We start from the raw sequence: 26,230 nt of genomic DNA on the forward strand, positions 1-26,230 counted from the left end.
ATGATCTTGTTCACTTCCAAGGCAATAAATGATATCCCACGCAATGTATTTTAAGGCATTATTCAATCCCTTGAACTATTGGGAATGTGCCATGGAAACAACATACTCATCAGAATTGATAAAATACACCTAGTCCCTCTCAAAGCAGAATTACTCACTAACATTTGACCATATATCTCCAACTCTTAACCCACTGAACTGACTTCCCGTGGAGACTAGAAGTACCTATATATTGCATGCATCACACATATGGCACTCCACTGTGAAGTTCACACTATCAAGACCAAGCACTGATCATCACATGTTGTCAAGACCAACTCCAGAATACACACTGAAATCACATCATACACCAAATCATTCCTGTTCTGCTCTGGGCTATCAGGAGGTTGGGAGCTCAATCCCACCAGTCATCAGGATAACAATAAATATCAGTTTACACCCTGAGGGAATCATGTTAATGCCACGATAATTCACCTTTAAGAAGTTGGCAACCCGATAACGTGGGTGGCCATGATTGTTTATTTTACGATGACACCATATTTTCAGCTTCATATTTGTATTATACAGCAATGTATGACATACAATTTTCTTGTATTTGAGGATACTCTGTTCACTCCATGCTTGTTTTTTGCATTAATATTTTGCTCCGTATTACAAATTGTAACTTGGTCTATATAAAGGGTTCTGTCGCTCTCTCGTCTGTCCTCCATATATACAACACTGCTAATAAAGAATTATTTAACATGTTACTTTGAATCCATCATGTAAATAGGCTCAAACACTCTGCTAAGATTATGAAGACATTGGACAACTGATTAGCGGGAAAGTTGTGTGGTTCAATGGCTTGTACTGCCTTGTACATAAAAAGAAGAATATTTTACCTTTAATTGATAAACGAACAAGTACTGCAGATTTTAATTGCTGACAGTTAAAGTAGAGAGGTAATGGATACAAAGGTCTTTCGATTACACTGATGATTTCTTAACGGAAGAGATGTTTGAAGCCAGTTTGCACATCAATGGATGGCAAAGATCTCAGAAAGGAATAAATTATTCCATAGAGCCAACCGTCTGTGGAATGGTAGAAGTTCAGCAAAGGTTGATGTTTTTCATGAGCAACATTTATTTGACTTATTTCACTTATCACTTACTAATGTTTGGAAGTTCGGTTTACTTACAAATACAGATATAATTCAGGCTATGATAGCCTTATTTTAAAGCTCCATGTCTCTACCCATTAGCAATTTTCAAATACCCTTCCATTAAATATTACAGATGCATTTAATTACTTGTTAGACCAGTGGTTCCCAACCTTTTGACTTCTTTGGACCCAAACCTTATCATTACTGGAACCCAGGGACCCCCACTAAATCATCATTGGAATCCGGTGACCCACCCACTGAGTCATTACTGAAAGCTAGAGACCTAATTTGTTAATATTTGTGAATATTTTTTAATGTTCTAAGCAGTTGCAGACCCCCTGAGAAGGCTTCAGGGAACCCCCCCAAGGGTCCCTGGACCAAAAGTTGGGAACCACTGTGTTAGACAATAAATGTATGAAGCACAGAATTATTTTACTTTAAAAAAATTAAAATCGATAAAATTAGAACCTTGCCAAGCAAACACTAGAGCACTGCACATAATTTTAATACAAAGCAATAGATCATCAATACAGTTCATAAACAAATAGAAAAATAAAGGCTCAACAAAAAAACAAAAGCACATGAATGTTCTACACATACCTCATATCTCTCACTGAACACAATTCCAACCTCAACAAATAATACAAATGCAAAAACCCAAGAGACCGGAATCATAGATCAACAGAAAAATAAACAAATGTTGAGAAGATATGTTGCATGCAAGTGTTAAGCCATTTCCTAAAATATAGTAAAGAATGCACCTGGCAAAGAGGAGGTGGAAAGGTATTCCCCTGGGATACAACCGCAGAAAGATATTATTGCCTATGGAAAGTCTCTTTTTACCTTGCTGTCCCGTGCCCTCCAAGTTATAACCATTTTAGTAGATGTCAATATGATAAAACTAGAATGAACCATCCACCTTACATTAAACCGAATAAGGTATGTAGCCATCACAAAATGTTCAGAAGTCTTTTCATAAAAGCACATTTTTACAAACACCTAATGAGCTAGGTACGGGAATGGTACCCAGATCTAAAGGGGAAAAAAACTGAGCACATTAAGTAAGCAATCGGAGCTTTTTGTAAATGATAGTCCCAGTGTTTTGACAGATGTGGTTAGACTAGAGAAATGGTCTGATCGGTGTAAATGACTGCTTTTTGGCCACATACCGATACAATTATAGATAAACATCAAGCAAACTCTAAACGAATTAGCAGAACCAATTCAAATAGGAACAATCCCATCCTTTGCATCAGTAGACTGCTTGGAAATAAAATTAGCACTTCCAAGACAGACGAGCAAGCACTCGGTTTTGAGGGACTGAATTTAAAACGTGCCATTTACATTGAAGTCTCGTTTATTGAACTGACAGGCAACCCCCCACTGGTAAAGGATGTCCACTTCAAATGTCGCACAAAGAAATAATTGGCTGCCACTGCCATTCTGATTGAAGGAGACATCAACTGTCCTCCAAATCTCGCTGCAGCTCGATATATATCGTGAGAACAGCTGTTGAAAAATTAGAGCTCTCCTAGATACTGAACATAAATCAGCAAAATTCAAGCTGCACTCGACCATCGGCTATATATAGATAAAAATAAACATACATATATTATAATGCAACAATTATGGAGAAGCTTTTTAAACACAAGATACAAAATTCTATTTCAGGACCAGAGGCGAGGATTATGCTTTCTCTTTCTTTTCTGAAAAATTACAGCAGCCAATCAACATTAATTAAACAGAAAAACTACATCTCCCAACACTCCTTGTAGTCATACCCAATCCCAGGCCTGGTCTTCTATAAATGTCTCTGCCCCTCCTTAGTTCTCCCTTCCTATATTGCTATTTGTTCAAGTGTTAAGTGTTTAATTGTGTTATCTTACATCTAGGTCCGTGGAGCGGGAGCAAGGGTTTGAATGGCGCTTTGCTACGAGAACAGTTTTTGTTCTCCTCGCATGCTGCCACACTCGCTCGACGACTGATTTTACATTTTAATTAGGAGGTCAGTCGTTCGAGGGGAGCGCTGACGTGCTTCGATTTATGGTACTCTGAGCACCCTGCAATCGGAGCGCTCCATTATTCTGACAAGTGTTGTGAAGTTTAACCGGCTCCCAGAGGAGCCAGGCGAGTGCTGAACACAGAGGACGGTGTCCCCTTTCTATGTTTATGAGTGCACATGTGCGAACCGCTCTCTGACCGTGATTTCAGGCAGAGATCTCCTCGTGTGCTGCAGGGCATACAATACACACATTTTTCACCCCCTTGAACGCCTGACAGGGTGCAAAAGCGTTTCAGGCATAGCCTAGGGGATTTTGAGCAGGTGCTCCCTCCACCTTTGATTCAGGCCGATTTGAGAGATATCAGCTCTCTCTGGATTAGGGGTTTTCTCCTCTTTTAACCTGCTGGGGTTCTTCCCCCCATTGAACTTCTCTGCTCCTCTGGCTTTTCCAAGCATGGCATACTACGCAGAAGCAGATGAATATTACCAGGGTGAGACGGAAATGCCCTATGAGCATCAGATGGAGGAGAGACTAGTACAGGCCCTGGGTCACCATGTACAGGACTCTGTTAACCAGGCTCTGATAAAAGCTTGGAAGCCTTTTACCTATCCTCTAGTGAGGTTTGGTCAAAGGGAATTGATGGGGTGAGCCCCCTCTGAGTCACTGATTAGAGAAAATCAGGCGTCTGATGCGGGCTTCGCTTCGACAGAACTTTTCACGCAAATGGCTACCTCTGTCCATAAAGATCATGAGTATGGTGCCGGGTTCACTTTTTGATTCATCTGAGTTTTTTCCTACCTCAACGGTACCTCGCGCTGAGGTTTGCCATTCCTCGGCCTCACATACTTACGACTCTGACCAAGCGGAAGTGGAACCCAAACAGCTTACCAAACGCAAACTCAAGAGCCATCATACCATGTTTGAATCTACTTCTCAAAAGAATCTTCTTTTTCATCTGGAAGACATCATACACCCGAGGTCTACTGAATGAGTTCCATGTATGGAAGTGGCACACTGTGCAGGAATGCCTGTGTAAAGGTTTTGATAAAGGTGTGCGCAGCACCTTACGCTCCGAGTGTCCTCGCCCTTACCTACTTGGCAAAGTGGCGGATTCCCCAGAACTGGACCTGAGTATAGCAACGTTCCTTCAAAATTTGCCAAAGACCCAAAGAAAGGCCCAGATCGGGCCTGGAGAGGCTGCCAAGACAAGCTTCTCGACATATCAGGGCCCATTACCAAGATCTTTGAATTGGCAGTACAGGCAAAAGACTCCAGTACACTGTTAGATCGGGAAGCCATTTTGGAATGGGCACAGAGGGCAATTTGTCTCCTGGGAAATGCTAATTGCACCATATCCACGGAACGCCGCAAATCATTCTTAATGAGAATAGATACTAAGCTGGCTGAACTGGCCTCATTGGAACCAGGTACCCTTGCGAATGGCCTCCTTTTTGGGGAGAAATTGTTCCAAGACTTGGGCAAATATCTCTCCACCTTTTCAGCCCTGGATAAGGCTCAAACTTCGATGAAGCGAATGTTCAGCAGGGGCCTTTCTACCAGGGCCGGACACTATTGAGGCCGAGTGTCAGACCGAGGCTTCTATCAGGCCTCTTCACATTATACCCAGAGAAGTCGCGGCTCCTCCCAGGCTGCAACAGGATTCAACCCTTCCCAGACCAGGAGAGGCCGTGGTCACGCCTACAGAGGCGGGAACCAAGGTGGTTTCAACGCCACTGATGCCACAGCATGAGGTGAGAATAATTCCCTTTTCAGGGGTTATTCTGAGGGCAGGCTAAAATGGCATCTAGCCGCTTGGGTACGTGTTTCTCAGGATCCTTGGGTTCTGCAGATGGTTCAAGGTTACAGACTGGAGTTTTACTCTCCTCCCAAACAGGAAGTGTTTCCTCTTCCACTCCCTTCCCAAACAGAGAGCAGTTTCATAGATGACGAAATTGCTTCTCTCCTTCGCAAACACGCAATAGCTTTGACGGTTCCACCATCCGGCAGGTTTTGTCAGCACAATCTTTCTGGTGCAGAAAAAAGGTGGGGGTTACCGGTTAGTTCTAAACCTAAAATCTTCCAACACCTGGATAGTGTACCGCCATTTCAAAATGGAGGGTATCCATCTGTTAAGAGATCTTTTCCAAGACAGAGATTGGCTGGTTCGGTTAGATCTCAAAGACGCTTACTTAACGGTGCTGGTTTTTGCTCCACATCGATGTTATCTTCAATTTCGAAGAAGCCAGTGGTACGAGTTCTCCATTCTTCCTTTTGAGCTGTCTTCTGCTCCCTGGTGTTTCACCAAACTGCTACTCCCAGTGGTGCAGTTCCTATGAGAACGAGGCGTTCGTCTCATTATATATCTAGACGACATCTTGATTATGGCCCAAACCAAGGAATTGGTGCTAGTACATCTGTCTTGGACTATTCAAGCTCTACAAGATCTGGCTTTTCTAATAAACTCTGACTAGTCAGTTTGAGTCCCCATGCAATGTATCGAATTTTAGTTTTCCAAGTAGACTCCATCAAAGCACACTTGAAATTGCCTCTGATGAAATGCGCTTCGATCAAGAGAGAGTTATGGAGAGCCCTTGTCTCTCCAACTATATTATTGAGGACCTTTGCTCGCCTGGTAGGTCTATTAGCCTCGTCCATCCAAGCAATATTTTCAGGGCCCCTGCATTATCGGGCCCTTCAACTTCTAAAGATCTTACATCTTCGCAAGGGGCTGACCTACTCAGAGCAGATTTTGTTTACGGACAAAGCCAAGATGGAGATAATGTGGTGGTTGGATCACATGTATGCGTGGAACAGCAAGGCCATTTTTGCATCTTCTCCAGAGTCCCACACCAGTCAATGGGGTTGGGTTGCTCGGTGCGGAACGATGGAAACGAGGGGCTGTTGGTCCCCAGAGGAGGTGACTCTCCAAATCAATTGTTTGGAGCTCCTTGCTGGAGCTTTTGCGATCTGTACGCTCCAACCCCACAAGGCCAGTTGTTGCATACTTCTTCATATGGACAACATCTCAGCTGTGAGATATATCAGTCACCTAGGAGGAACCAGATCATGAATTCTAGTGGAGATTACCAAGGAGTTTTGGCATTTTTATCTCCAACACCAAATATCGGTGACAGCGGAGTACATTCCGAGACATTCCAAAGTGGTGGCGGACAAAACTATTTTTTTGAGGGATGGCAGCGACTGGAAAATCCATCAGTCTGTCTTTCACAGTCTGACGAGTGGATGGGGAGAATGCTTGACAGATCTTAGTTTTACAGTTGGAGACTGGAGCCATGAGCCCTGGGGTCAGATGTGTTTCTCCAGGATTGGTCCCCGAGTCTTCTTTACGCCCTTTCCTCCATTAGCTGTGATTCAGATAGTACTCGCTCATGTGCTGAGGCAGACGGCAGAGATCATTTTAGTGACCACTCTCAGGCATGGTATCGATAGCGATGTTGTTGTTGTTGTGTGCTCCTCCAGTGGTACTTCCCTCCTTCCGATCCCTGCTTCTAGATCCGTCAGGTCTCCCTTATCCTCTAGTCTTACAAGAATGATTGATTCTCATGGCTTGGAGACTTTCCGGAGATGCTGACAAGTTCCAGGTATTTCAGAAGACGCTGTGTACTTCTTATCCCAATCTTGGGTGCCTTCCACCTATAAATGTTATGAATCCTCTTGGAAATGCTGGGTGGATTGGTGCGGCGAACGAGGTATTGATCCCATGGGGGGCCCCCATTAGCACAGTGGTCAATTTTCTCTCAGATTTAACCAACTCAAGGCCTAGCGTATAGGACCATTAATAATTTTAGATCAGCTATTTCTGCAGGACATTCTCATATCAACAGTAAACCAGTGGGCGACCATTCTTTAATCTGTAAACTTTTGCAAGGCATTCAAATTCTCAGACCCCCTCAGCCTAAGTATACAACTCTATGGGACATAGATATTGATTTGCGTTTCCTGAGAAACTGGTCATTTGACAAGGATCTCTCTCGTAAACAGTCGTCAGCCGAACTCACTGTTCTTTTGTGCCTCATTTTCTGTTGGAGGATGTCTGATGTTCGTGCCCTGGATTTGGCAGGTAGAGTATTTTCTCCTTCTGAAGTTTCTTTCACTATTTCTTAACGTACAAAGACGGCATATCTAAGTGCATTTCATATCCAGCTTTTCCTCATAATCGAAGTTATGTGTTGTTAAATGTTTAAAAGCTTATGAGGCCATATGGGTCAAATGGTTATTGGGAGAAACAGGTATAGACATTACCACATTTGGAGCGTATTCTGAGTGCGGCGCCATGGCTTCTAAGTCTTTTGCAGCTGGTTCCCGTTTAGAGGATATTATGGCTGCTGCAGATTGGTCATCTGACACTACCTTTAAGATTTTTTACCATAAACCTATTGTTGTTGTGGCATCTGCGGTGGCAGATCAGCTTTAGACTAGCATAATCCAAAGCCTCCGGTCCTGACATAGAATTAAAAAAATTCTAGCTATCGCGTCAAGAATTTTCAATTCTATTAAGGACACGGAGGCGAGGATTATCCCACCCATATCAAGAGATTAATTTCATGATGTTATTGCAACTATTATATGATTAAATGATAAGATGTTTGATGTCTATACATGATCTACTGTCCTCATGTATTTTATTTTATACCCATCCATGTATTGAATGGTCATTATCAGGTTATTAGCACATGTTCTTTTGTTCATAGGATCGGACAATAAGAGCGCATGAATACTCCAGAAGTACACATGAGGATGGATGGTCGTTCCAGATCAGCTACTGGCTGCAGTTTGTTATTCCCCGTTGGGACTTGGAGAATAGAGTTTGTGGATGTCAGGTTGTCTTCGATTTATTATTGCAAAGAAAGAGGAAGTACTAAGGAGGCAGAGACATTTATAGAACACCAGGCCTGGGATTGGGCATGTTATGGACTACAAGGAGTGTTGGGAGATGTAGTTTTTCTATTTAAATAACGTTGATTGGCTGCTTTAATTTTTCAGTAAAGAAAGAGAAAGCATAATCCTCAACTCCGTGTCCTTAATAGAATTGAAAATTATTGATTTTGTCTCTAGTTGGAGCAGTGCTTAATTTGTAAATAAAAACGTGCCGGTGCCCAAAGCCCTCCTTTTAACCATGCAGCTGCTGCAATTACAAGTGTGAGTACAGGATACTGAGGCAACATAATCCTGAAGCCATCTCGGGCCTCTTTAATCCATTTACAGCCATTCCCTGACCCTTCAGCTCACTCCTACAGCTTTCTTCTTTTGTCCATTGTGACGCTTTTTCATTTTTCTTTTCCTCCGTCTTTCTAATATTTGTCTTTTGCTCGCAGTAAATGCTTAAGGCAGAAAAACAAATACCGGACCTCAAAAATAAGTGCCGCACTGGAAACAACAAGCACAAATTAAGCAATGAGAAAACAATAAATACATACCAAACTATAAATTATATGGTTTACCATTTTAAAAGTTTTTTTAAATGTGTATTTATATATGCTGCTTGTTCAAATTGTAAGCTATTGGATATTGAATGTAGTTAACGGGTAGGGATTTTTGGAAGTATTTATAGGTTTGTATGTAGATGGTGTTGTCTTCAACTGGAGACTAAATCAAAGATTTATGTTCCTTGTGCCTTGCATTTTTAACATCTAGGTTATTGACTGTATCCCTTAGAACATTCCCCATAGGTAAACGGTTTTACCTAATTGTTTCTTTCCTCACCTTCATGAACTTTGTTAGGCAGTAAAGCGATCCCCAGATAAAGTGCTTGAATTGTTCTGAATAGCAGCACAAACGAACAATTAATTTGGAAAACTAACGTCCAGAACACAATTAGTTACATTACTACGCAAAATGCTTAATAATGAGAAGGAAACTAAGGAAGGGATCGACGGTTATGCCAAAAAAGTTGCTGCTGGTATACGGGCGAGAAATCAGACAAACAATAAGCAATAAGTACATAAACAAAAAGGTATTCATGCTAAATGTCTTCCAGGGGAACACTGCATTGCGATTGTTTACTGAAGTAAGCCATGGGGATGCTTCACCAAGGTCAGAAAGAATTCAAGAAGAGTCAGTGACCGTGAAATGATGCTTAACCATTGATGGGAGGTTATACAATAGTACCAAAAAAAAGAGATTTTGGCAAGTAATCAGGAACTCCAAAAGAGAAAAGGTCTTCTCCGTCCTTCCCAGAACCTTGCATGTCAGTAGAAAATGCACCAGTTTGTTTTCTGTACTGAAATCAAAGATGATATGGGATATTATTACTCACAGGTAGTGCTCACTCAACTCTCAGTTTACTTCAGAGTGGTACCCTGATATTCTGCCATTATCCCTAGAGCACAGGCTGGATAGCAGGCAAGTTCTGCCCAAAACAATCTAACTGAACCAAATGTTGTATGGTCTGTTCTCGGAGTATCCATGCAGTGCACACAAGTGCTCTCCCTTTTCTCTATACTAGCTATTGCGTATTTGCTTCCTAAATCTTCAGGTAGGGACGTCTATCAAGACTGTCCCAAAGGGGAGAGATTACATTGATTTTCTTGTTAGAAGTGCAGGGTTCGTGAAAATGACTTCAGCCAAGACATGCTTCCTAATAGACTACCGCGGTAATGCCTTTGTCTTAAACTGCAAAAAGCTACCAAAAAAAAAAAAAAAAAATGTCTGTGAATTACGGTTTTACTAGCAAATTACTCTTATGGTGTATTGGATGACTAGAAATGTTTCTGTATTTTATCATCCTTGTGTATTTTAAATTGATTTTGGATTGTTTGTTAAAACTTTGGGTGAGCTTATGATGTTTTCAATCCTGAGTTCTTAAGCTTTTTATCCAAAATAGACGTATATTTTTTTCTTTAAAAAGTTTTGTTGGCATTTTCAAGCTGTCCTTGTTAGCGGATACCAGCAAAAAGGGGTCAGGAATCAACAACAAACCGGGCATTATGTTGAAAGCATTCATGCAATAAATGTAACAGCATTGAGAATGGGCAGGTGCCTAGGCCCAGCCCCCTCTTACCTGCAACTGCTCCTCCAAACAGTCGAGGCCCTTTCGGATTCGGCGCCCTTACCTCGAGTATCCCTCACTCCTGCTCTTTTTCTGCTACCCACATTTGACCAGCTCCCCTGCTACTTTTTCTTTCCTCCAATCCTTGGCCTCTGCCAAGCTCATTCAATGTCTTTTGCTCTTAACTTCACATTGTTTCAGTCGTTCACTTGTTTCTCTTCTTGCTTTCTCCCCCCTTGTACCTTTGTGCTCTTTTCATTCATTATTTTCACCCTTCTTACCTGTTTTTCCTGCCTGCTTTCTTATCTCAACTCCATGCCTTTGTGCTCTTTTAACTCATTTTGTCAATCTTTTCACTTGTTTTTGTACTTGCTTTCTCTTTCACCCCATGCGCCTTTTCACTTGTTTTCTTGTGCCTTTTTCATCCATTTCAGGCCTTTTTGCCCCCCTCTGTTGTGCTCCACACAGACCCGAAATCCCTCCCATGCCTTTACCCACTCTCCTTCTCCACACTCCGTACCTCCATTACCTGCCCCTCCATGCACCACCTCCCTCCCAGGACCTACTTAATGGTGACCAGACCTACTTAATGGCGGCCACTGCAGTGGCCGTGCAATTGGTTCACTAAAGGCATGCCAAAAGCAAACCTGTCTGTGCCCATTCATTTCTGGAACACCTTTAGCAGCATAAACCCTTATACAATCCCCCCCGTGATACATATAGTGCTCCTTTGATCACTCGACCCAGAACACATCTCCTTCCGCTGCACCACACCACACACCACAGTAGAAGCCTTCATCTGCACCCACTGTTGGTTCAACTGCAGCAGCCTACGCATACACAAGCACCATCAACACTCCCACCGAACACCACACACTAGAGCAAACCCACAACCTAACACTCACTCCCATGAAGGCTTCTCAACACATGATCTCTCAGCTAACACACAACTGAAATCTGGGACCTGCTGAGCAGCGTTGCACCAGACCTCATCTTCCTGATGGAAATCTGGCTTACCGCCACATCCGCACCTGATATCGTGGCAGCAAACACTGCGGGCAACAAGATTACATGGTAGGACTGAATTCATAAGCCAGGAAGAAGACTAGAAATAATCAATAAAGACACCAACAAGTGGTTAATGGTCACAGAGATCACCACCCCATTAATGGAACATCTGCACTTCAAGGTACAAATCTCCAAAAAATTGACTCTGAATGGAACCTTTGCCTACTATCCACCCAGACAAGCTGCCTGTACCAGCCTCGTCCTGGACTTCATCGCCCTTCTCACCATCTGCTCCAAATCCCTCAAACTCTGTGAGGTTCGAGGGAATCATCTCTGTCCATTCAGGTCAGCCTATTGTTTGCTCCTGGGAGTCATTTCATATCTATTCAAGCTACTGAAGGCAAATAACTGGCTGAGAGAAGCTAGAGAGTCAATACAAATTAGGCTCCAGGAACTTCAGAAAGGGAAAAAGTAACTTTCTAAAAGTTACTTTTCCTTAATATGTATTACAAATCTACGTCATCACTAAGTGTGATTGATTCATTGATTTTAAGTATTAAAGTAGCTGTTTAATTATTTTTCTAACTCTCCTCATTCACAAGACACAGTATTAGTATGGTAATCTGTTCTCATGTTTTCTACACAGGACAACTAGGCCTGCCACTGTGAAAATAACACTAAAGTGTTAGTTACTGTAAAGTCATGTTAACATTACATTTCTACATGTCCTACTTTTAAATACCTCACACCCTGATTTATGGGATACAAGGCCTACATTGGGAAGACATTATTTAAAAGGGAGATTTAACCTGTCAAAAAGAGTGTATTTTGACCGGTTGCAGTGCATGTTTTGCACTGTTACGGATAGACTACAGAGGTAGGCCTAAAGCCATGTTAGCGGGTGGCACAATAGGAGCTGCAGTCCACTAGCTGCATTTAAGTTCCAGGCCCTCAGAACACTTTGTACCATATACTAGGAACCTACAGGCAAGTACAATATGCTAATTAAGAATATGCCAATTCCATGTTTAAAGTGAGAACACAGGCACTTTGCTACTGATTAGCAGGGGTAAAGTTCACAGAGTACTAAAGCTAGCAAAAATATAAATTCCAGCAAAAGGTAAAAAATCTGGATGGACCATACAGAAAATGTGGATTAATTACAGCTACCATGTGTGTTAATCTCAGGTTAGCTTAGTGACTATGAAAGTTCATCCTGAGAAGAGTTGTGATTATTCCTTGATGAGGGCAGTCACCAAACCCAAATAATAATTCACGTTCCTATAGGCAGCATCAATGGCAAGTCGGGGAAGAATTCCTATTGACATGGCACAACCTTTTCTGGTATAACGGACCGGGAGTAGGTAATTAAAATGAATCAGTCTAAGGCGAGAGGAAATGGAAACTAACATGTGTGACATCTGTGCATCACTTCAGTCTATCTTGTGCAACCCCTCCAACATCCATCTTCCATGTAACTTGCAGGGTCAAGAAAGTGTTGGCCATATTGATAACGAAGTATTTTTATATTGCAATAAATTATTCTCCACTGACTGAAATGAGTTCTCCATTGTTCATGTAAGGCAAGAATATTTGAGTCCTAATCTGCAAGGTAAAGAGTGATCATTTCTGTCCCCTTTTCCTTATTATGCCTTTGCCTATGCGAGGCGTGAACTAGTCTCTCACAGCTTTTGAGGATTCACAGATGTCATTTATGATTACAGCTGAGACCCCTGGCTTGCCCCTCGACCCCCTGGCACTGCCTTTGTCAACCCTCTCCTCAACAGTGGAAAAGGCAATGTTAAGAACGTAGATAAAGAGTGCTATAATGTGCACTGTTTACTTTTTGCAGCTCCAAATACAATGTAAGGTTTCTAGTTTTTGTGGTACTGTATTCTCCTCTTCCAGCAAACATATAATTTAGCACACAACAAGAAAGAGAAATGTGCAATCTATCTATCTATCATATCAACACCCTGTTTAAAGTGTAGGTGGAATCTAAAATGAACTTTTATAACTGCCATGTTATATAATTGTTTACTTAAATGCCTCTTAACTTCAGCAATGTTAGTTACTGTGGGGCCATCAGGACTAGTATGTGACAATTTCCTGGTAGGATTCGGATTCAAAGTTCACAAGATGTTATTGGGACAGTGAGTGGTTTTGTGCTGTCACTTCTGCTACTCCCGGTATTTTGGGGAAGGGGCGAGCATGGGGAAATGTATCACGCTGTTAATGAGTGATGAGCTGGAATCTGCACATGTCACACTGCAGGCCAAACGAGGGCAACATTTTTGCAGAGTCCAGATTATCAAGGTTATTCTTGTGGGCAATTATCAAATGTTGCACAATCATAAATTTGCTCTTTGATTTTGTGCATGTGAGAAAGGCATTAATTTTCCCATGTGTATTGCGCAGATTACGAAAAAGAGTTTGCGAATTTGGGTCTGAGTACTTAATTACATGTGTATGTTGGGAGGAGCAAACGTACCCCAATTTAAGTTACTTTTTGATTGTCCCGAGTGTTGAGAATTATCAGTGTGGATATGCAAACACAAAAATAAGTGCAACCCTCTTATGAAATGATGACATTGACAACATATAAGCTGGTGGAAAATCTGCTAAATCAAAGAACAAAATGACATTTATCAGTTATATGCGATCTCATTAATTAAATGTGGTAAGCAATTGCATCCATTACGTTAATAGCAACGTTTATAATGGAATATAAAATGTATCAACTTTATCCATTCTCAACTGAGAGCACAAACGGACCAGGTTACGAACATATTTCTACTTCTGGTATTTTGAAAATTCTACTAACATAATTTAACTGATGTTCACAAATGTACTGAATTACACAGAAATATGTCAAAATTAAATGGAATGCATGAGCGTGTGAATCTGTTTGGCCGATGCTAAATATCAGAATGGTAATGACTATCCGGAAATTATTGTGAGCACCCAAACATAAATGTTAAATTTTGGGAGCCAAATGTTGCATCCTAATTGGTTTCAAACTGTGGGAAATTGCATTCATTTAAAGAGGCATCTCTCGGCTGTCTAATACAAATTACTGCCTCGTACATTTTATTACGCGCGGCCCCCCTATTTTCTGCTTGGTGCTATTGGCATTTGTATAATATCGAACTGTGTTGTATGTTTTGGGAGAACAGCACTGGCAGCCGGCACAAGTCTTCGGTGAAGACCACAAAACACATGGATCCAGCAGCGATAAAAATAAACTCTGTCCCACCCCACTTTGTTTTGGCAGTTTTATGTAGCGCGATCTTGACTGGAAGAGCGCTTTACATGAGTACCACTTCTATTACAGAAGGGCACATTCATTTTTTTGTTATGTTTATTGACAAAGGGGTATTAAGTGATCTTCCCAGATTCAGAGGATATTGAACAGACGGAGAGACTCAAACTTGATTTACCAGTTCCAAAGCCGGCAGCTCTGGTCGTTACGGCACATCATTTCCAAACAATGATTAAAATATAGTAACAAAAAAAGAAGAAAAAAAAAAAAAAAATGAAAATCTATCGCTGGAGTAAATAAAAAAAACGCGTTTGCATTCTGCGTAAACTGTATACCTTTATGCTAGCATCAGACAAAGCCTTTACGGAAGGTGAAACAGCATTTAACTGTCACAAAATACATGACTCAAACTTCTAAAGGAGGGGCGATAACGACTGCAAACACTATTAAGACAAAGGGATCCCAAGATTGCGTAACCACATTTTGAAGCATGCCAGTCACCGAAAGGGTCATTTTGCCGCAAATGAATTGCCAGCTTTATGTTCCGTTGCTTTGCACTGAATCTTTCCATGACACCAAGGTCTAATCTTTATTTCATCCTATGTGACAGTTTTCACGTTAGGAAGGATTACAGAACATGACATCTCAGTGCAGCGCAGAGGTGTTCCTTGAATGTTAAGACGTGTCATCCCTGGGGGGTGCACGGCTTGGGGCAGAAGGCTTAAGGCTCACTGATTGACACTCAGCACATGAACTCAGTGGTCACAATGTCTGCCACTGTCAATCGCCTGGAGCTCGTAGCTGCCTCTCACTATGAGGTGCGCGGGTGCTTTAGCTTTGTGAGTACCTGTCAAACATCGTGTTTTTCAAAGAAATAGATTATAGAGGAAAAATAGGACCGGCTCTCACACACTGCTGGAAAATAAAAAGGGGGTCCCGCCTGTTCTGACACCTACTTCGGAGCCCAGGGAAACGTGTTGAATTTGTCCTGGTGTCATTTTTTGACACGGGACAGAATTCAGCAGAGCCCGCTTGTTGTATGCATTGCGTTCGGTGCAGCAATCTGCGGGCAGTTGGAGATGGTGGTGGGGTTGGGAGGAGGTGGGTGGGTGAGGGTTGGGCCAGGGGCTTCCATAGGTTTACTTCCAGCCCAGCACAAACCAAAGCCTGATTTAAAGTGTCATCAGTCCCTTTAACTTCAAGTATGCTTCTGGTTGGGAGCTACAGAGTACAACTAGATGTAAATGCACTTGAAAGAAACAAAGTCGCACAGCTTGTTATCACTTCCCAAGCACTAAGATAAAGTATTGGAGGCAGATTTCTAACTTTTTCCCTCTACCTATGTAAGAGATGTGGTTGCACAGTAAGAATGCAAAATGTAACTGTTTGCATGAGTAATTACACAAATATTGATTTATATGGCACCTGTCAATTTTTTTTATTTAATTCCTTTTTAGCGCTACACATCCCAGTGGACAGTCAGAACACTTTACGTCACTCACAGAGGCATAATAAATCACAGAAGTTGTATTATGTATGCAAGTGCTAATCATGGGAAACCACCTCCAAGCATTTCTGGGGTGCAATCATCCGTGTGTGTATCTGTGCCAAAACCTAGGAGGTGACCATGGGTTGTATGAGAGGGGTGGTGACCATCCTCTGGTCAAACTAGCACAGTATGAATGTCGGAGGGTATTGTGAGTCTGCAGGCTAGAAGATTCAAGGAGGGCACACGTCGTTCCTTGCTTCCAGTTTCACATACATGTCCCATACCTTTATCCCTTGCCCAACTCCCAAGAACCTTTTTATTTAAGATGACATCTGACTCCCCTTTTGCCTATCTTTGAGCCTACACGTTATGCATAGGGCTGCACAGGACTTCCAGAACATCACTGTTTGTGTTTTGAACAACACAACTGCCAAGTCCAAGAATCTGTAGAAGTATTTGTCCCTTTTTTATTTGGTTCCGATGCCAGCATGCATAAGTCTGGCATGCCACGTACTATACACTCCACCAGAACGCACAAAGTCCCGGCTATGTCCACTCAGGTATGCTACACAACTGAGCAGTCCCATACTATATGAAAATAAACCCTGTAACTGGCCAGCTGCACTAAGGGACGTCCACAGAGGCCTGAGGGAACATGTGTTTGGTGCATCTCTGGTGAGATACGCTTGGTGCAAGTAATTAAATTGTGTGTAACTGAACCTCGGATATCGAGACATCTCTTTAACCTGTTGGGTGGCATGCTCCCATTGATTGCCAATAAGTCCAGACTGTATGACTAGTACCCAGCATTCCATGACCCTGGTGTCCATTTTATGGTGCTGCACTTGTAGGGCTGTGTACAGCGCAGTGACAATCTCTCACATGTCACCGTGGGAATATTGTGATGTGAAAAGGGGAGAAGAGTGGCTTCTCAGGGGGTGGTGACAGCGTGTTGCATGGCATTGTAAGTCAGAAACTGTCTTGTGAGTATCCCGTTCCGAAGCTCCTTGAAGGGGCAGATAAATCCATCTGCATATACATCCCGCCAATGTTTTCAAAGCTCTTTACACAATGTCACACCATGGCTCGAGTGACTGTTAGCAGGAATCTGTGTCAAATATGGAAGTGCAGAACTGCCCTTTCATATTTATTTATGCCAACGCATCTGAACTATCATAATTTGATGAGTTTCTACTAGTGATGGATCCCTGAGTTTCGAAAGCCATGCGAGTATGTTTCCCTTTTAGTGTGTGGCATATCTCGGTTGGTTCTGCATGTGGGGCTGTGTGTTCTGCATATGAGCCTGTTCCCAGCCAGCACAGCAGGCACACTAAGTGGCAGCATTGTATAACTCGTAGTCCGGAGGACCCAGTCTGCCCTCCATGAAGAGCTAACTGCTTCTTGCCTGTCCCCCACACTAGTTCTGAGAGGAATCCATCAGTTGCATGAAGAAATGAGTGGGAACTATAATCGGTAGGGCCACAAATAAGACCAGTAGACAGGAAAGAATTAGCACCTTAGTTATTGCCATGAGATCCACTGACGATAGTGGAAGCAATTTATAGAACACAAGAGATCTGTGTGTTGAACTGTCTGCTTTGGCCAGATTGCCCTCCAATAGATCACTATCAGTGTGATGAACTTGAATTCCTAGGCACTTAAACGTTGTGGTGTGACCTCACGATGGGTGTTGGCAGAAAAATACATGACTGGGTCCAATTAACCTTCAGGCCTATTGTGTCTCCAAACTTATTTAAAGTCTCCATCAGTTCCGGGAGTGTGTTAGTGGTGTCCTGCAGATAAATTAAGGCATTGTCCACATTTAGGGATCCTATTGACTGGGATTCCCCATTGTTGAGGTTTTAGGCGTAGTTTGCATGCCAGGGGTGCCATGGCAAGGGCAGATATCAGTGGCAAGAGTGGGTATCCCTGCCTGGTGCCCCTTTGTATATTAAAGTGTGTTGAGATTGTTCAGCACATGTTGCCACTGGGTGACAGTAGACTGTTCAGGTCCAACTAAGAAAACCTAGTCCTGTGTTCGTCCCTTCTAGTGCCACTAACAGGAAAGCCAACCCAGTGTGTCAAACACTTTTTCTATGTCTTGTGCTACTGCTACATATATTCCCAACATTAGGAGCATTAGTCCTCGTCAGTCTCAGCAGTCATAAAATGTTGAAGGACGCACCTCTTTCTAGTATGAAACTGTTCTGGTTGGTGTGAACCAGTGTGTGGATCACAGAAGTAGTTTAATAGCCAGGACCTTCCCCACCATTTTATAGTTCTCCAACCCCAACGCCAATGCCATCACGCCCTCACAAGACCTGTGCAACTCCCTCGCCACCTTCTTCCATCGTAAGATTACCGACCTCCACGACAGCTTCGGACACCAGACACAGCCGATCAACACTGAACCCCCAGCCATCACCCTCAACGCCTGGACCCACATCAAGACTGAAGAGACCAAAACCACCATGAACTCAATCCACTCCGGCGCCCCCTCGGACCCCTGCCCACACTTCATCTTCAATAAAGCCAACGACATCATCGCCCCGCACCTCCAGACCATCATCAACTCCTCTTTTTCTTCTGCTACCTTCCCAGAAAGCTGGAAACACGCCCAAGTCAACGCCCTACTAAAGAAACCTACGGCTGACCCAAGCGACCTGAAGAACTTCCGCCCCATCTCGCTCCTCCCCTTCCCTGCCAAAGTCATAGAGAAGACGGTCAACAAACAGCTTACCAACTTCCTTGAAGACAACAACCTTTTCGACCCCTCACAATCCGGATTCCGAGCCAACCACAGCACTGAAACCGCCCTCATCTCAGTCACAGACGACATCAGAACCCTGATGGACAACAGTCGCCCTCATCCTCCTCGACCTCTCGGCTGCCTTCGACACCGTCTGTCACCGCACCCTAATAACCCGCCTCTGCTCCACCGGGATCCAAGGCCAGGCCCTGGACTGGATCGCCTCCTTCCTCTCCAACCGCTATCAAAGAGTCTACCTCCCACCTTTTCGCTCAGACCCCACCGAGATCATCTGCGGCGTCCCTCAAGGCTCCTCGCTCAGCCCGACACTCTTCAATGTCTACATGAGCCCCCTCGCCGACATCGTACGCAATCACAGCATCATCATCATCACCTCCTACGCCGACAACACAACTTATACTCTCCCTCACCAAGGACCCCGCCAGCGCAAAGACCAACCTGCAAGATGGTATGAAGAACGTCGCAGATTGGATGAGGCTCAGCCATCTGGAACTGAACTCAGACAAAACGGAAGTCCTCATCCTCGGCAACACCCCGACCCCATGGGATGACTCCTGGTGGCCCACGGCCCTTGGCACCGCACCGACCCCCTCAGACCACGCCCGCAACTTCGGCTTCATCTAGGACCCTCTTCTCACCATGACCAAACAAGTCAACGCCGTGTCCTCCTCCTGCTTCCTCACCCTCTGCATGCTCCGCAAGATCTTCCGCTGGATCCCCGCCGACACCAGAAAGACCGTGACCCACGCCCTCGTCACTAGCCGCCTGGATTACGGCAACACCCTTTATGCTGGGACCACCGCAAAACTCCAGAAACGTCTGCAACGTATTCAAAACGCCTCCGCCTGCCTCATCCTCGACATACCCCGCAACAGCCACATCTCCGCCCACCTGAGACACCTGCATTGGCTCCCAGTCAGCAAAAGGTTCACCTTTCGACTTCTCACCCACACACACAAAGCCCTCCACAACAAGGGACCAGAATACCTCAACCAACGCCTCAGCTTCTACGCCCCCACCCGTCTCCTCCGTTCCACCAGCCTCGCTCTCGCCGCCGTCCCTCGCATCTGCCGCTCCACAGCGGGTGGGAGGTCCTTCTCCTACCTGGCGGCCAAGACTTGGAACACCCTCCCCACCAGCCTCAGGACCACCCAGGACCACTCCGTATTCCGGAGACTTCTCAAGACCTGGCTCTTCGAGCAGCAGTAATCCCCTTCCCCCTAGCACCTTTAGACCCGCACGGGTGAGTAGAGCGCTTTATAAATGTTAATGATTTGATTTGATAGTCTAGGTTTAGGAGTGATAGCAGTCTGCATGGGCACACTTCGAGTGGGTCATGGCCGGCTTAGGAAGTGTGACTATCAGGGCCTCACAGAGTGAATCTGGGAGCTTACCCATCTCTCTTGCTTCATTGTAAACCTCTAAGAGCTTTGGGATTAGTAGTGTATTGTGCATGGTGAAGTACTCTATATGGAGACTGTTGGACTTTTGCTTATGCAGGGTCATCCCCAGACTTTTTTGCCTCCTGCCTCCTATATTTTTCTGACATGTTGCTGTTGGCTTTTCAACTCTGAGCACTTTACCACTGCTAACCAGTGCTAAAGTGCATATGCTCTCCTGTTTAAATTGTATGTAAGTGGTTTATCCATGATTGGCATATTTGATTTACTAGTAAGTCCCTAGTAAGGTGCACTAGAGGTGCCAGGGCCTGTAAATCAAATGCTACTAGTGGGCCTGCAGCACTGGTTGTGCCACCCACATAAGTAGCTCTGTGATCATGTCTCAGACCTGCCACTGCAGTGTCTGTGTGTGTATTCTTACACTGTAAATTCGACTTGGCAAGTGTACCCACTTGCCAGGCCTAAACCTTCCCTTTTCTTACATGTAAGGCACCCCTAAGGTAGGCCCTAGGTAGCCCCAAGGGCAGGGTGCAGTGTATGGATAAGGTAGGACATATAGTAATGTGGTTTATATGTCCTGACAGTGAAATACTGCCAATTTCGTTTTCACTGTTGCAAGGTCTGTCTCTCTCTCATAGGATAATATGGGGGCTACCTTTAAATATGATTAAAGTGTAGATTCCCCTAGAGAGTAGATGGACATGTGGAGTTTGGGATCCCTGAACTCACAATTTAAAAATACATCTTTTAGTAAAGTTGATTTTAAGATTGTGAGTTTGGAAATGCCACTTTTAGAAAGTGAGCATTTTCTTGCTTAAACCATTCTGTGACTCTGCCTTGTTTGTGGATTCCCTGTCTGGGTCAGTTTGACAGTTGGGTTGTTTTTCACCTCACACCAGACAGTGACACAAAGGGAGCTGGGGTGTGATCTGCATTTCCTGATTAGCCATCTCTGCTAGGAGGGAGGGGTGGAGTGGTCACTCTCATCTGAAAGGACTGTGCCTGCCTCTGACAATGCTGTCTCCAGCCCCCTGGTGTGTGTCTGAGGCCTTGCCTGGGCAAGGCAGGATTTCACAAGAAGGTGTGAGTCCCCTTTGAAGAAAGGTGACTTCAAAGACTAAAATGGGTATAAGAAGGGCACCCAAACTTACAAACTGGAGAAACACTTCTGGAATCAAGGGGAACCTCTGCCTGGAGAAGAGCTGATCGCTGAGGAACAAGTGCTGCCCTGCCTGTGACTGTGCTTTGTGGAGCTTTCCTGCAGTGCTACTTCTGCCAGAGTAAGAGGGCAAAGACTGGACTTTGTGTGCCTTCCATCTTGAAGAAGAAATCTCCAAGGGCTTGATGTAGAGCTTGCCTCCTGTTGTTGAAGTCTCAGGGATAGCAAAGACTTCTCCCTGCCAGCACCTGGAGTCTCTGGAGAGACCCCTACTCTGCTCTGTGGTGCCCTTCCAGTTCCTGGGACCCTGAAAGGAGAGGCTGGCAGCCTAAGGACAAAAATACACGCACCGAGCGCCGTGCGGAGAAAAGATCGACGCGAATCCGATCGCGGCTGAGAAAACGACGCGACGCCGGCTCCGCAGCTGAGAAACGACGCCGCAGGAAACGCGACCGAAGAATCGACGCCCGGAGCAGGAGAAACGACGCGCAGCATCGCTGACGAAGGCTGAGAGATCGCAACCTGCGCCGCGGGACTTTCGGACCGTCGCGTGGCTGGCTGTTTCGACGCGCATCGCCGTGCCGAGTTGTTTTCGACGCATATAACCGTGCAGGGTTATTTTCGACGCGCACAGCCCGTGCGGGGTTATTTTTGACGCAAACCAGGTACATTTACACGCTAGCAGCGCTAGTGTGTTGTTACAACTACCTAAAGACTCTTTTTATTTTAAACCTTTTAAAAATCATAACTTGACTTGTGTATGTTGGATTTTTGTCGTTTTGGTCTTGTTTTGTCTAGATAAATATTTCCTATTTTTCTAAACTGGTGTTGTGTCATTTTGTAGTGTTTTCATTGAGTTACTGTGTGTGTTGGTACAAATACTTTACGCCCAGCACTCTGAGGTTAAGCCTACTGCTCTGCCAAGCTACCAAGGGGGTAAGCAGGGGTTAGCTGAGGGTGATTCTCTTTTATCCTAACTAGAGTGAGGGTCCTTGCTTGAACAGGGGGTAACCTGACTGTCAACCAAAGACCCCATTTCTAACAGAGACCATCTGTGCCTTGAGATTTGTTCTGGCCATTTAAACTACTGCTACATGGATTTCTCCAAGCTGGATGGGCTCATCCAGCTCTGCATGCTGGAGTGGAAGGGGGACATTTTTTCAGTCAGTCCTGCATCTGAGCAGCCAAAGGACAGTTGGCAACTGCATACAATGAACCACAGTACTCCACACATGTGGAGCCAATACTCAATTGGGTGGTTTGTGTGGTTCTGCCTATGATCCTGATGGCACCTAATGGTGAATTGGTCTGTTCCCCCCACAGTAACCATTCCAACAATGTGCAACATGCTCATGTTTCTCATGTTGTTGTAATAGGTAGTGTTTATGTTCTAGTTTGCCCAGCCATGTTTTCAGCTTGGGATGGATTTTCCTGAGTGCTTACAATTGGTCGAATCTAAATACCTGTAGGGAAGCCTCAGTCTTGTACCGTCTCATATCCTGCTCCATGGTTAGAATCTCCCTAAGCAAGGTTTGTTTGACCCCACCATGATGTGGAGATGGAGTGCCCATGTATAACCAATTTGTGTGCCTCTCACTTCGATGCTACAGACAGGGTTGTGCCTTCCTTGAGTTCAAATAGAGTGATATGTGTTGCTATGTCCTCATGGAATGGTGGTTTCTGTAGTGCTTCAGTTTGGAATATTCAGGGTGGAATAATGGAGCAGCATTTGCCCCAGTGCAACATTATCAGTGACCAGATAGAGTGTGCGCTAGGTAATTAGTTCTGATTATGCGTGAGCCCAGAGTATCACTGCAAGGGAATATGTCTAATATAATGTGGATGCTGTGTGCTGCAGAGTAGAATGAGTACTCTTTGCTGTCCAAATGCTGTAAGCACCAGACGTTGTACTCTCCTATTCTTCCAGTGTACAAATTCATGTGTCACTCTGTAAGAGGGTGTCCCCATTAGTGGAAGGACAGAGATTTCCATGTATATATCCAGGATGCAGTTGAAATCATCCTCCCAGATACTGAGGGCTTCCGGAAGTCGTAGGAGGGCAGGTGTCAACTGATCCAGGTACACTGAGTGGTTGGTGTTTGGTTGAGTGGTCTGTCCTGGTAGTGACAACAGCCTATTTGGTTTCTCACTGCTGTGAGTGCTGCCTCCTCATAGGATTGCGTTGGAAATGCCCTGCTTATGTCTAGGGGTATTGTCTGATTTACGAGGAGTAGCGCAGCATGTTTGGTATGGTTGTAATGGAAGTGAGAAATGCTGCTTGGTGTAGGTGGATTTTTTTATTACCATTATAGAAATGCCACTTCTAGAAAGTGAGCATTTCTCTGTGTTTATGACGCTGGTGTTTGACAGCTTGACTCCAATCCACGTCTAGGGAGAGAGGGGACACTCTTGGAACCAGTTGTATCTGGTTGGAACCCCCTCTCCCCTTCTTTGTTAACTTTGTGAAAAACTTAGTATAAGTACAGGGTTTTTTCCCATGTTGAGCACTTTTGGAACTGGGACAAAACCTCTGCCAGAGAGGCTACAGGACTGCGCAAAGGCGTCTGCCGGGTGGCACAAAAGACTCATCTGGATTGCTTTTCTGCTTGTTGCCCTGCCTGCCAGTTGCCCTTGGCTTGGGTTCCCTTGGGCACTGCTAGATTGCCAGGAGGAACTGCCCCTACCTGCCTTTAGGGTGCTGGCCTCTTCTGTTTGCTGCTTACTGCACCCGGAGAGACCCACCAGAGTTCTCCAGGGGCAGGCTGGGGGCTTCCCCGATCTCTAACATTGGATCTTCCTAAAGCATGAGAAAAGCGCTCTCTCCCCTTCTGAGACCCTTCCTGGGGCAGCATGTGTGAAGCACTGCACAGGCCCCTGACCCTGAGCACTAGGAGCGTGCTCCGTGCAGCATCTGGAGTGTCCCTGCGGAAGCCAGGGAGCTATCGCGACAGTGCACGCTTTTCTGAGCGACCCCGGGGCACGGAATCATGGACACAGAGCGAGGATGCTCCTTGTGGTGACTCCTGGGCTCCGAATGGTACCCTCTCTTGTGCCTCATCACTGCGGCCCCACAAAAGGGATGGACCAGCAGCCGTAACTGTGTGTCAGCTAGGAGATTGCTTCTGCGAGTCTCCTGCTCTCCAGAGGATTGGGGAAAGGGTCCCCGTGAGCTGACATCGGGGACTCGAGCCAGGAGGTTTCTCCGTAGGGACCAGAAGGTTCCCGTGAGCTGACAGCAGGGACTTGAGCCAGGAGGCTTCCCCATCATCCTCCTTTCAATTTTTTTTATTTAGGATCAAGGGCAGGGTGGCAACCTCGATAGAGCCCCCCACATTCCTGCTGGGGCCCCACTGCACAAATCGCCTATAAGCAGGCCAGGGTAGCGACCCCAGCGGAGGTCCCTGACTAGCCAACGATTAACCTAACCCCCCCTCCTCCCCAGAGGGCAAAGAATGGAGCAGGAGAGCTCCCAAGTTGGGACACAGACATCCCTGTGTTTTCTAGCATCCTCTTGTTTTGCACCTGGGTGGGTAGCAGAACATACTCACCAGTTTTGGGTGAGTATATTGACCTATGAATGTTCCTTTAAAGGGCAAATATTTGAGTTATGATATGTGCATTCTTTTAGTAATGTTTACCTGCTTACTACTAATGTTGCAGGGCTACCAGTAACCTATGTGTTTTTATTATGACTACTGTTGGCTTTACAGAGCAATAGTACCCGAGTAATGTTCTGACAACTGCTTGTGTAACAGGGTATTACTGATTCTTGTTATGTTTGTCTAATTATGTTTTGTGCAATACCGTTTATTTTTACATAACTTGGTGTTGTGTTTCCTTTGTGGCGTATTTATTGTGCCATATGTGATGGGTGTTGTGCAATCGCTTTACACATTGCCCCTGGGATAGTCCTAACTGCTCGTTCCAAGCTACTAAGGGGGTGAGCAGGGGTTATCCTGGGTGTGTAACCCCCTCGCCCTGACTAGAGTGGGTGGGTTCTGCATGGTGAGGTGTATACCCTAGCCAACCAGAAACCCAATTTTTAACACACATCAACACCCTTTTGGCATTAGCTGATGTCTTAACATAAATCTGCCCCTTCCATCTTGTACACACTTTTTACACTTGCATTAGGTGTGTCTTTTGCCGGAAAGCTATATGGGTCTGTTGGCACTTCAGATAAGCGTACACTCAATGTCTCTTGCTGAAGGTAGCCATGCCCATGATATTCCACCTCAGGATGTTGTAAATGGGAGTCAGTGAGGTTATGGGGGTTCCCATCTAGGTTGGCCTCAAGTGATATCCCGTAGCTGCATAGGAACCCCTGCGGCGCAAGTCTTGTGATGGGGTGACTCCAGTGTGTGACTTGAATCGATACGTGCAAGCGTTAGCATAGGGTCATCCCAGCGGTGTCTGTATGGGTTCCACCAACAGTATAACAGCATGCAAAACCTTTTACCCAACTTCCCACTCCAGGCCAGACTTGGGCTCTGGGCCCAGCCATGTAAATGTAAAGTGTTCATGCATGCTTTATCTGATGTAAACAGGGTATTCAGGTCCATTATGGTAAAAGAGGGTGCATGGTAATACTAGTCATGTTCAACAACCATCGGGGTCCCGGTGAAGCAATTTGCGAGCCCGTTCTCTCCCTCGTGCCTCCCATACCTGTCTCACCCCCCCCCATTCACCCCACTTGTTATCACAAGTCAGACCATGTTCAGATAGGCCCCACGAATTTCATCCCAGATTGTCGGCTAGTCTAGGAGTCAGTACAGGCCACTGTACTACTCACCCCTGAGGCATCAGTCCCCTTGGATCCAGAGTCAGCGGGCCTCATTTCGAGTTTGGACAAACTCGTTGGGTCGGAAGAGCGAGAAACTACCCACAACATTGACGCCGGACCGTTCTAGAGCTGGCAGCAATGTTGCGGTGTGTCAGGTGTGAAAGCACCTGTCGCTCTTTTCGCTGCCTGTAATACAGGCAGTGAAA

At 44.9% G+C, this 26,230-nt stretch overlaps 1 protein-coding gene across 6 annotated transcripts in view; it reads right to left on the minus strand.

The window, feature by feature from the left end:
• GULP1 (GULP PTB domain containing engulfment adaptor 1) overlaps positions 1-26,230 on the minus strand; it is a 1,895,686-nt gene that overhangs the window by 1,464,148 nt on the left and 405,308 nt on the right. The window lies entirely within an intron of this gene.

The sequence above is a fragment of the Pleurodeles waltl genome, chromosome 3_1 (assembly GCF_031143425.1).
Source record: "Pleurodeles waltl isolate 20211129_DDA chromosome 3_1, aPleWal1.hap1.20221129, whole genome shotgun sequence".
NCBI lineage: Eukaryota > Metazoa > Chordata > Amphibia > Caudata > Salamandridae > Pleurodeles > Pleurodeles waltl.